This window comes from Notothenia rossii, assembly GCF_949606895.1.
Source record: "Notothenia rossii genome assembly, chromosome: 11".
Classification (NCBI taxonomy): Eukaryota; Metazoa; Chordata; class Actinopteri; order Perciformes; family Nototheniidae; genus Notothenia; species Notothenia rossii.
Genome location: NC_136910.1, coordinates 4,207,116 through 4,219,109, shown reverse-complemented (window position 1 = coordinate 4,219,109; position 11,994 = coordinate 4,207,116). Strand labels below are relative to the sequence as shown.

The 11,994-nt window shown below is 39.0% G+C and overlaps 1 protein-coding gene across 1 annotated transcript in view; it reads left to right on the top strand.

Moving 5' to 3' along the window:
- The window catches only part of mapk8b (mitogen-activated protein kinase 8b), a 123,952-nt gene that overhangs the window by 83,056 nt on the left and 28,902 nt on the right, over positions 1 to 11,994 (top strand). The gene's annotated exons all lie outside the window — the stretch shown is intronic.

Here is an 11,994-nt window from a genome sequence, read left to right as displayed (position 1 = left end):
AGATGGAAGGCTGACAGGCAGGTAGGCCATCCAGTTATTTTAGCCGGGCCGGCTCAGATGATTGGTCGTGCTTTTTACAGCACCACAGCTTCCACAGGTGACATTTTTTAATGGATTTGTTGTCAAAGCACTTCAGATATTCATTGCTATCGGGATGTTAAGAGCATTCTATGGAATATAACGAAAATTGTATCTCGAGCCGGTTTCTCAAACTTACCTACCCCACCTTTAAGTTAGGTAATTGGCAGGCATTTGGTGCAAGTTGGCCCCCTTCAATGCAAATGAGCTTCGTTCCAAAAAGAGATTTGGTGGTTACTGAAGCGTGTTCATAGGGGTGTAGACTTTCCTGTGATGGAAGTGGTAATGGTTGCCAGGCAAAGGCATGGTCATGCTCTGCTCAAACTCATTTATTTTGGGATGCAGTGACAGGATGCAATGATGGTTCTGTCATGAAAAGTAAATGGATACGGCTTGCCTACACAGCATTTTGACACGTTAAAATTAGAAAAATAAGAAACATACACACATGAGAATTTTTTTTTCACTTTACCTCTACAAAAAAACGCAATTGCAACCGTCTACAAAACTTAATGGACGCCCTAAATCAATTACCGATTGTTTTGCAGACCAATCAAATCAATTCGTGATGCTCAGGGTCACAATCATTCTTTGTGATTTTGCTAGTGAGTATTTTTTCTATCAATTTTACCGGCTGATGGATATAATATTAAAATAGTACTGTTACTGGATCTTGAATCTTGTGGGGAGTGTCAGTTCTAAATAAGCAAGATTTCTCCTCAGGCTAGCATCCCACCATTAAGTAAGTTCACAGTGAACTTTGAGAGGTCAGAGGTCAGAGTTTTAGACAGGCGAGCTTAGGGTTTAGTGGCATTAGATCTAATTGGAAACACATCAAACACTTAGGATAATTGCTTTCCCCACCAGTTTAAAGCCATCTATACTAACCACAATTATTTTCACATTCAAACAGGAGGTTCCCGAAGAAGGTGCAGTTTTAGTTTTAAAAGGTTGTGGGAAAGTATTTGTACATGATATGCCTTTTTATTGGTGTATGTAAGATGTTGGACACAATGTTTGTTGGAGGCAACCATTTACAAACATATTGGTCCACACAAAGAGACTATTGCCTCATCGAGCCTTTGAGGGTTGTGGTATTTATTTGTTTTCTAACCATACCACTGACCTGAGCTTATGGTTACAGTGAATAAACAGATTAACATAACCCTCTGACCATCAGCATGGTTCTCTGTAATCTAAGTTTTCACTAATCGTTTTGACAATCAGATCAATGAAGGGATGTTTCCTCCAGGAAGCTTCTTATTATAATCATCTCATTACCTCTGACAAGGAGGTTATGTTTTTCAACCTGGCTTGCTTGTCTGTCGGGCAGCAGGATTACATCATAACGTGGCCTGGTGTTTTTTTTCAGCTAGCAAAACATGAATGACCTTTCGAGCCTGAACCACGTGTAAAACAACTGTGACGTCAAAGATTGGTTTCTGGACTACACTTTTTTTAGCCTCAAATGTCGAGTTTTTATTTTTGTGGAATCAGAAGAGACAGGAGAGAAAGAATATACTTTTTTAGGGGACCAGAAAGGTTACGATACCATTGTTTGAACTTAAATCACTTTAAAAGTTCCAAGACGGAAACACGGAACCAGACGGGGACATACTGAAGCGTCCCCTGCTTTATCGTGACCAAAATGTACCAAATTAACATCCCGATGTTAGACAACTTGAAACTCATTTGAGAAACCATAGACTCGTGTTTACCATGTTGCATGAGGTAATAAATCAAGTTTGATAGAGGGTAATTTTCGTGTAGACTTCTGTCAGTGGACTTAGTTTGGCAACAAGTACAGTTGCCTCCTGCAGGCCATTTGAAATATTCCAAGTTTAAAGCCAGAACTAGAGGTTGCCCCCTGCTCAGAAACAGCTACCAAATTGTTGTTTAAGTGTTTTGAGCGACAACAAAACAGTTCCTTGAAGCGTCTACGTTGGTTCCACATTAAGACGTAAAGCTCATAAACACACAGAAGTAAGAACAGTGACATCCAAAACCGGGAAATGGGACCATCCAAGAACAATGTGAATGCATGGCCTTGGCGGAGGTCTTCGGTTCCCGAGTTCCTTCTCATTTTGGAGGATAAGATAAGGAAAGCAAGAAGGAAGGCTTATTCGTATACCTTGATGAAATAACTACTTCCTCTTGCTTGAATGGAATTAAGAGTACAGCATTTGTGCTGATTAGACCCTATGAGTCTATTTGACTCCCTGACCTATGACACAAGAACCAATGTAAAACAATGACAGACACAGGCATGTCTGGTTACATTGCAGTTTGCCAAGTCTGGTAATCAGGTTATGTCTGCATTTGATTCATCCAACACAACATGGGGTCAAGTGTTGCCAAAACAATTAGCAAAGGCTACAAGCAGACCTTTTGAGTTGTCCAACCTAGCTTCTCTTAAAGCATCTTAATAAGTCCTGACAGTGACAGCATGCAGAGTACCAGGACCCCGAAAATGAAGCAGCTAAATCAAATTAACTCACGATATATATTTGATTTAAACATAATATGCTTTTGCTGCTATTACAGGTCAAAATGTCTTGTGTGAGAAATTACCATTATTAGATTTTTTAAATCACATAGAATATAATTAGTGGTGAAAGAAATGCAAGTAGTTATACCCAAGTTTTACAGTTAATTTGGCAATAATTATGCCAAATAAACACGTATAATTTACACTCCTTTGTTGTCGTATTAAACAAATATAAGCGTTACTTTGTGTTCATTTCATTTCAAACCTTTATTTAATCAGATGAATCCCATTGAGATCATTGATCTCTTTTTCAAGGGAGACCTGTGTTGTTTGTTTCCTTGATTTTTCCAGAGATATCTGCCCTACTTTTCAGCTTCTATCTTGTGTGAGTTGAGTAAAGGTTAAAAGGAGGGTTAGGGTTAGGGTTAGGCTTGTTCTTATTGAATGTTCTTACATCCCAGATTGAAAATGGGTTATTATAGCTACTGAATAAGTAAGAATTCCTGCACCTTATGCCCCCTTATGCAATGTGCCTGCAAACATATCAATGCCTACAGTACAGGTGTTTTATTGAGAAACAGACATTATATATTGGTTTAAAGAAATAACGCGGCCTACCTTATTTCATCCGTTATCTGAGGAGATTCTTCTTAAATACCTTCAGACATCCGCCACTTTAATCCTTCTTCCTCCGATACATCCCCTGCTGCCATTCCACCACATCGCTTCGTGCTACTGTCAGTCATTGCGGCTGGTAAAGCACACAGTCATTTTCTTAATTGACAGCTTAATTGTCTCCGCACAAAGGACATATCAGCTCTTCAACATCATTTCCTCACAACTAATGACGTGACGTATGTTCCTGCGATTCTGTTCATTTTCATCTATTTTTAGACTTGGGGACGTAAGAACATAATTGGATTTGCAGGGCTAGCTAACGGCAGATGGGGCAGCAAAGCACCAAGCCCCTGTAGGCGGCACGGTGTTAATCTGAGGCTCCAACCACAAGTGACACATTGATTATCCCACTTTCCTTTAGGACCTTACATAGATTAGGTTGATTGGCCACTACAAATGGTTTGGGTGATACCCAAATGTCACGGCTGATATATCTTCCATGACACAGTGCTTGACAATGTGTTCTTATTATTATTTAAAGTGAGAAAAAAGGGATTTATATAAAAACTCAATTTAAATAATTGACTTATATGTTCATCTGAAGGTTGGTTCTGCTCTTTTCTGTCTTGTGCGCAAACTATGGGCAGATTATTTGCAGCTTAATCATGTTTTTGTCCATTTACCCATCCCTTTATCGCCGGCCACATTTAGGCTTGTAACTTAGTCTGGATTTACGCCTGTCCGTTTCAGCCCACGCAATAATTAACACACCAACATGCAGGAGAAATGTCAAGGTGATACCTGAATGTGCCTGTAGGCTTTCATATGAGTCAAATTGACATTTATGATAACAGTTAATCAAACTGACTAGCGGGGCTGTGTTCACGATTTTTAAAATATTCATTTGGATTAAGTAAACAGTCAATTATAACAAAAATATCAACATGCTATTATGTCTCTTCATAGCATGGAAATACAAGTTACTCTTTTATTTATTGGCTTTAAAGTTCTGCAATTAAAATATGGTGAGTCTATTACCAATGAATTACCAACCATGTCCCAGAAAAATACTGAGAATACACTTCAATTGTTCACTCAAATATGTATATCAATGAGTTGCAATTTGCAAATCTCTAATTCATTAAACCTTTAAGCATGCCCTGTTGTATTTTGAAAAGTAAGCTATAGCTATACAACTGTTAAAGGCAAATAGACACAAAATAAACCTATAAAACAACTTAAATGCTTTCTTACACATTAACGCATTAATGTAAAATTGGTAAATGTGTACAGTGTAAAATATATGAAAACAATTATCTATAAGAAAGCGTATATTACAATATTTGCTGTGGTTTATTAGCTTTAAAAAATATATTAACGCTGCAACTGCATGATTAACACATAAATACATGGAAATACCTCGACCATCACTCGGTAAAAACCTTATACACACATATTTAATACAGGAATATACAGGATTTAGTCAACTATCAGCGGCTAAAACCCTCTCTCACTGTACAATCCAGTTTAATATATTTTAATACTAATACATCACCATATTGCACAATTAAAGAGGGTTTTAGCTACTGATAGTGGACTAAATCCGGTGCATTTATGTGTTAAATATGTGAGTATTTGGTTGTTTTTTTGTATACAATATCTAGATGTAAAAAGAAAGTTAAAAAGTAAAATAGTTATTATGTTTTCGGTGTCATTTCAAAACATTGCAAAACCGTCGCTTCCGGTTTCTGATAGTGGACTAAATCCCGTGTAATCATGTAATCATGTTTCAAATATAATATTTTTATTTTTGTAAATACAATGTATATGTATAAAGACAGTTAAAAAGTAAAATAGTTATTATGTTTTCGGTGTCACTTCAAAACGTTGCAAAATCGTCGCTTCCGGTTTCCCCGGGAACGCGCAGTGTGTCTTGAACGCACCTCATTGTGCAGCAGGAAACATCGCAAGGTTTCGACGACGTTGGTATGAAATGGCAGAAACTGTCACGGAAGCACAACGATTAGGTTACCCAGAAGCTACACATGTTTTCTGCCATGACCCTGGAATGCTAGTGTGAGAAAAGCGGGAGTGTATCTGGAAAAAAAGGATTAAAAAGAGCTGTTTTTTCCTCCACACACATAAGGGGAAAACGTCCGGATTGTGTCCGACCTGCAAGCGCCGACTGCGGCTGTTGGAATCGAACGGAGAGGGGTGAGCTCCATGTGGGGTTTTTATTCACATTAGACATGTTTGGGGTGGTTTCATCAACATTTTTGGGATGGTAGCACGTGCATTTGTCTCGCACATGTTACTGTAGATAGGTGTTATTACGATATACATGGAAACCACAACAGCAGCTCTGGCCTAACTGGTAAAAGGCAACCAGACTGAGAGAGGCTACGCGTTTTATCATTATTTTAATATGAATGTATTATTTACATTAGCATTAATCAGCGTTATCCTTCGCAGTAATCGTTAACTCACTTGGATATATTTAAATATTTTTATTGGCATTTCGTTTTTTTCAGCAAAAGACATTACACAAATGTAAAACCCCCAAAAGAAGAAGTAATAATATATAAAACAAAGTTACAATAAAACAAGTCATAGTTAAATTAATAACATAGAACATATACATATACATAATGTTGACAGTTAAACATCATTTAAAAGAGAACTCAAAACAACATAAATAATGTACAATAATGTAAGTGGACATTGTAAAGTAAAGAAAACATGTTGTTCTTGCATTTGTTCAACATGTTTATGAATTTAACAGTTCATTTCAAATGTACATTTATATATATATATATAGGTTTTTTCTCCTTGTGAGACATATTTGGCATGCTATTATCAACACTTTTGGTTCCATAACACACACATTTGTCTCATACATGTTACTGTAAATAGGTGTAAATGCAATATACATAGAAATGAGCAGGTAACCAGACTGGGAATCCACTAGTGAATCCATTTAAATGCTAACACACGCTTACAAACACACTGGTTTACACTGTAAACTGTGGTGGTTTCGCCAGTCACAGAACAACAAGTTACATGTGTAATTAAAAAGCTGTGACCTCCTGTTTGTCACTTAAAGACAACATCACCCCCTTTGTAAACAAACAGCCTTTCCTGTGTTTAAGCTATTAGGATATGCAGGATATTTACTGCTGTGATATGAAGTTAAATCCATTCCTGTGAGCTTGTTAGCTGGGTAAATTCAATTCCTGCACTGTAAAAGAAGCATAGGTGGATTTAAAATTGGTTTTATACTGTTGCAGCATCTCTGCTAGTTGAATAGCAACACTAAGCAGATCAATATTTGGCCGTATGCAATGCTGCATTCTGTTTGTTGTTTAATGTGATGGTACTGACCTGCTAAATGGGACTATTCTTCCTTGCGTAATATTGTTTTTCATACGGTGACTATGACTATTTGCCTCTATCTTAACAGTGAAGTAATTTAACTTGTAAAGCCAGGGAATCAAATGTGGAGTTTTTAATCCATCAAATAATCAGAGACGTTAATAACTGTCTTTATTCAAATAGTCTGATCAAAGGTATGTGAGGTTGAGGTTGTCACATGTTGCAGCTTCTGTGTGTGTGTGTGTGTGTGAGAAAGGTGTTTTTGCATCATCTATCTAAAGGCCCAGACACACCGGGACGATTTTGGTCGTCGATAGATGTCTGGCCGTCGATGAGCGTCGTGTGGCCCTACTCAGATTGGTGTGTCCCGCACCGTCGTGTCTTTTCAGCCGTGCCGACATCTTTTTGGCCGATTTTTGGCAATCGGCCAAAGGCTGTCGGTCAAATAAATCACTCTGATTGGCTGTTCAGCTTAGCGAATCAGTGCATGAGAAGCGAAACGGAAGTGAGGGACCCAAACAAACGATTAAGAAGGCAAACACAGACGGCTATTCTTTTTCATTTTCATCTCAGTTGGAAGCAAGAGTTTATTTCTCATCATAGCGTATGGAATGCAGAAACCGAAGACCAACGCACACGCTATTTTTTGTTTGTTTATATCACGCAGTCTGTTGTTCTTCTCTCGGTGTATCACGCAGTCTGTCTTCCGGTTGTTGCCTCTTTTGAATGACGAATACACACTACCGCCGCCTGCTGGTAAGGAGAGTTATTGCCACTCACGCATGCGCAGTTCGTATGTGCTTCTTGGCCGTCGGCTGAAATCTTTGCGGTGTGTTCCAGTGCGACACATGGCCAAGACGCAGGAGACGTGAGGCGACACAACAGTCGGGGGTAGAGATGTCCCAATCCGATCACGTGATCGGGGATCGGAGCCGATCACGTGATTTTCAAAAGATCGGAATCGGGACAAAAAAATCGGGGATCGGATTTATTTTTATTTTTTTGTATTTAAGGTGATCGGGACATCCCTAGTCGGGGGTCCATCTGTGTCAGTTCTTTGGTGTCAGTTTGGTGTGTCTGGGCCTTAACATGTTCCTGTTGTCACATTCGGGTGAAGCATCTCCCAGAATGCACTGCACACACAGTAGGTGCAAGGCTTTCTAAACAACCTGCCAAGAGAACAGCAGTGGTCAATCCCTAGAAATCTGATTCCTGCACCTAAAGGTAGAGATGGGATTATGAGACAACATGACTACCACATTCATATCTGGAGATATTTGACACTGAGAGAGATGTTGATCCTATAGGCTTGTCAATATTGATTTATTTTATCTTAATGGTTGAACCACAGTTGATTTCTGAAGTCCTCCATGCTAAAAATGTCCACCTCTATTGTATGGAAAGGCCATTAACAGGTCGGTTTATTTGACTCATGGTTGCATACTATATTCTGCCTCTTAGGGTGCAGTCTGTATTCGATTTAAAGACGGATCACACTGTGGCATCTGCTGCTGATGAAATGAAACAGCAGCGTGCCACAGTTCAAACACTCTGTCGTCTCTTTCCACACCTTTTTGGATGTGTGTGTGTGTGTGTGTGTGTGTGTCATTTCTTGTTTTTCTGTACTTGTGCAAATGTATGTTTTGCGCTAACACCTCTAGCAGCTATTGTTTTAAAGACGAGCAAGCTGAATTCAGTTTGTACATTATGTATGATTTACAAACTGTGGGTAAACAGCTGATTGCATGCCCGTATCTACATCTTTGTTTTGATGCCCACTGAGTGTATCTTGATTTACTTTGCTCCATTTCACGGTTATTACCTTAAGATTTCCTTTGGTTTTTGTGTCCTCTTTAATGATTAGCACCTTAGTTGTTTACGTTGCATGGCAGCTGGACAAGACCAAACAAATCCAGTAAGGTTCCAAGTTATTAAACACTGGAGATGCCGGCATATTTGATCGGATTGATTGTGAAACACGATGATCGACATACCTTTTCCAAGTTCCTGCACGTTTTCTAAGATGTTCCAACGGCTGTTTTTCAGATGGTTGTGTGTGAAACAAGCTGGCTTCTCAGGTTATCAGATTGCAGGAAGTTTGAGTTTAAATACCCCTAAATAGCCCCTTTAGACACTCTGTAACTAAATGTGGTTTAGTGTATTTAATGGTACCGATGTCTGGCACAGAATGGCCCTTATGAGCTCCTATCATCAGCCATTCCTTAAGCTGAATGTGTGCAGCTCGACGATAAAAGCTACGACATATTGCCGGTGGACTCATCTTGAACCTGGTCAGTAAAGTCTCTAAATTCAGAGAAAAGAAGATCTGATTTGTGATATCTGACGACAGATGGACAGGGTGATGGACAGCTGTTTGGGAGACACACAGATGTGTTCACCTTTACAAAAGCCGTGTCTGACACTTTGTGACACAGTTATCTGTTTGAGTATCAGACGATATGTCTTCACATCACACAGTGGTTTTTAACAACTGTGACATCAGTGGTGTCTGTGATAAAGCTTCAGTTTGATGCCTCTGTGTGATTTTGATAAGAATCACCAGAAAGATATTAACCCCTGAAGGTGTGAGGCATAGGGATGCAACTTATTATCATTTTATTGTGGATAAATCTGCACCTGGAAGTCCAAACAAAGCCTTTAGATTTCTTATTTCGCCACTCCGAATCTTGTATTTAGTAGAGATGTCCCGATCCGATCACGTGATCGGGGATCGGAGCCGATCACGTGATTTTCAAAAGATCGGAATCGGGAGGAAAAAAATCGGGGATCGGGATTTTTATTTATTTTTTTTTTTTTTAATATTGTTATTATTTAATTTAATTTTACAAAACAAAAATGACCATGTTCAAGTCTTAAAGTCATCCTGAGGCCTTAGTTTTGGTTTAAAATTACACAACATCATGTATGTGTTGCTTCTTTGGGGCTTGTTTTCAGACCTGGTTATTTCTCTCAAATCTGGCAACAGAGTGGGCGCGGTGTCTAATAGTAGCAGTAAGCTAACGAGAGGCTACGTTCAGCCGGTAACTCGGGAGTCGGGACACAGAAAATGTCAGGAGTTTGGAAGTGTTATAAAATTGAAAGTGAAGGCAGTGTAACAGCCAGATGCAATGTTTGCAAGGCGGAGGTTCCGCGTGGTGGAAAGAACAGAGCTACGTTCAACGCGACCAATCTAATACGCCACCTGAGAAACAAACATCAACAACAACAACACGACGAGTACACAGCGGCCACTCAGGTAACGGCACTGAAACAACCGACCCTTTCAGAGACTTTTAAAAGGAAAGAGAAACTTCCCTAGAACAGTGAAAATGCCCAAAAATAACAGCCAAGATAGCTGAATTCATCGCATTGGATCACCAGCTGTATCTGTTACCTTTTTTTTTCTTAATGCATTGCATAAAGATCGGATCGGGAAAAATCGGTATCGGCAGATTGTCAAAATCAAATGATCGGAATCGGATCGGGAGCAAAAAAAGGTGATCGGGACATCCCTAGTATTTAGTATACTATGATATAAATCAGGATAATCTCCATATTTAGGAAGCCGAAAACAGTGATATTTGCTATTTTTGCGTAAAAAAATCATTTTTAAAGTGAGAAAGATTTGTTTTTATTTTGTCCATCTACCAACTAATTCGTTTTTGCTGCCCACACTGCAGACAGATAGATTACATCTACTTGTGGGACTGTCTTTATTTGTTATATGTATGTATTAACCTATAGAGCCACCTTGATAGAAGTTCATGATATGAAACGGCTGGATTAGCATGCATTTGCAGTTATTTTCTGTCCATCTACTAAATGATTAGTTGATCAATTGTTGCCGCTCATCTCACATGTGTAGATGGATAAAAGGTTGTTATTGTCCTATCTTTTATTTCTTTAGGTCTTTCTATAAACCTGCAGTCACTCCATAACCATCACACAGCTTTCACTCATTCACTCTGCGTGCGACCTGGCTGTATTCTCTCCTCCTCTAACACACTCTCACACACACTGTCACACACTCTCACACTCTGACACACACTGTCACACACTGTCACACTCTCTCACTCTCTCACACACTGTCAAATCGCTCAGCTCTGTTTCCCCATGCAGCCACAGATCCTGCAGTCTCACATCCACCTCGATGTCTGCAGCTCTGCCTCCAGACAGGAGAGGAAATCATGTCCTGCTGAAGCCCAACATCAGCTCACACACACACACACACACACACACACACACTCACACTCACACTCACACTCACACTCACACTCACACTCACACACACACTCTCACACACACACACACACTAGGGCGGCTCGATTATGGCAAAAATCATAATCTCGATTATTTGGGTCAATAATTGTAATTGCGATTATTAAATGCGATTATTCATTGACTTTGAAAACATCCATTTATTGGAGAATTTTTTTTTTTAACAGTATGTTTCGAACAGTTGATTACCCTGAGCTTTGAGTATAATTCAACTGAAAACCCCCCAAAAAAAGAAATATTATTAAAAAGAAAAGAAAAAAAGTCATAATAAAAAAATAATCGTTTTATTACGATTACGTTATTTTCGTAATAGTTGCAAGCCATATCGTAATCGCGATTACAATACGATGAATTGAGCAGCACAAACACACACACACACACACACACACACACACACACACACACACACACACACACACACACACACACACACACACACACACACACACACGCGCGCACACACACTGCGGTGTTTAAATAGGCCTGGTAGAACATGACATGAGCACACTCTCTCTCCACTGCGGCTTATATTTGATTTACTGAATGACATTTGCTGAAAAGCCTCATGGAAGTCCCTCCATGTTATTTCTGGTCTGTTTGCAGTCAGATACCAGCGGCATATGGAGTTGACATTTTTGCTGCTGCGCTGAGGATTTGATGATATGCACCATTAGCCTGGGTAATATGAATGGATAGGGACATTATTTATAAAGTTAATATAGCAGGCGTAATCGTGCAAATCAATTCTTAGAGTCTGGCTGGAGCTTCAATGATTAGTCCACTAATGTTTTTGTTGATAGAAAAATGATTGCAGATATTTATTTAAACGTTTCAGTAATTTTTTAAGCCTCTCAAATGTGGAGATCTTCTTGCATTTCTATGTTTTTATTGTATCAAGGTGAGTGTCCTTGGGTTTTAAGGACATCACCTCGGATTTTTAGAAACTAGTTTGGACATTTTTGTATTCTCTTACTAGATTTTAGACACCAAACGATTAATGAAGGAATCTACCATCTTGTAGATTGCATTGAATATGTGTTGGCATGTTTGAGGGTCTTCGAGTTTAAGGATTTAATTTGATTGACTCAAAGCAAATCCATGTGTTATGCTAACTTTTCAGTATATGTTGCTCGCAGATTATGGCCTCAAAATGTTGTTGG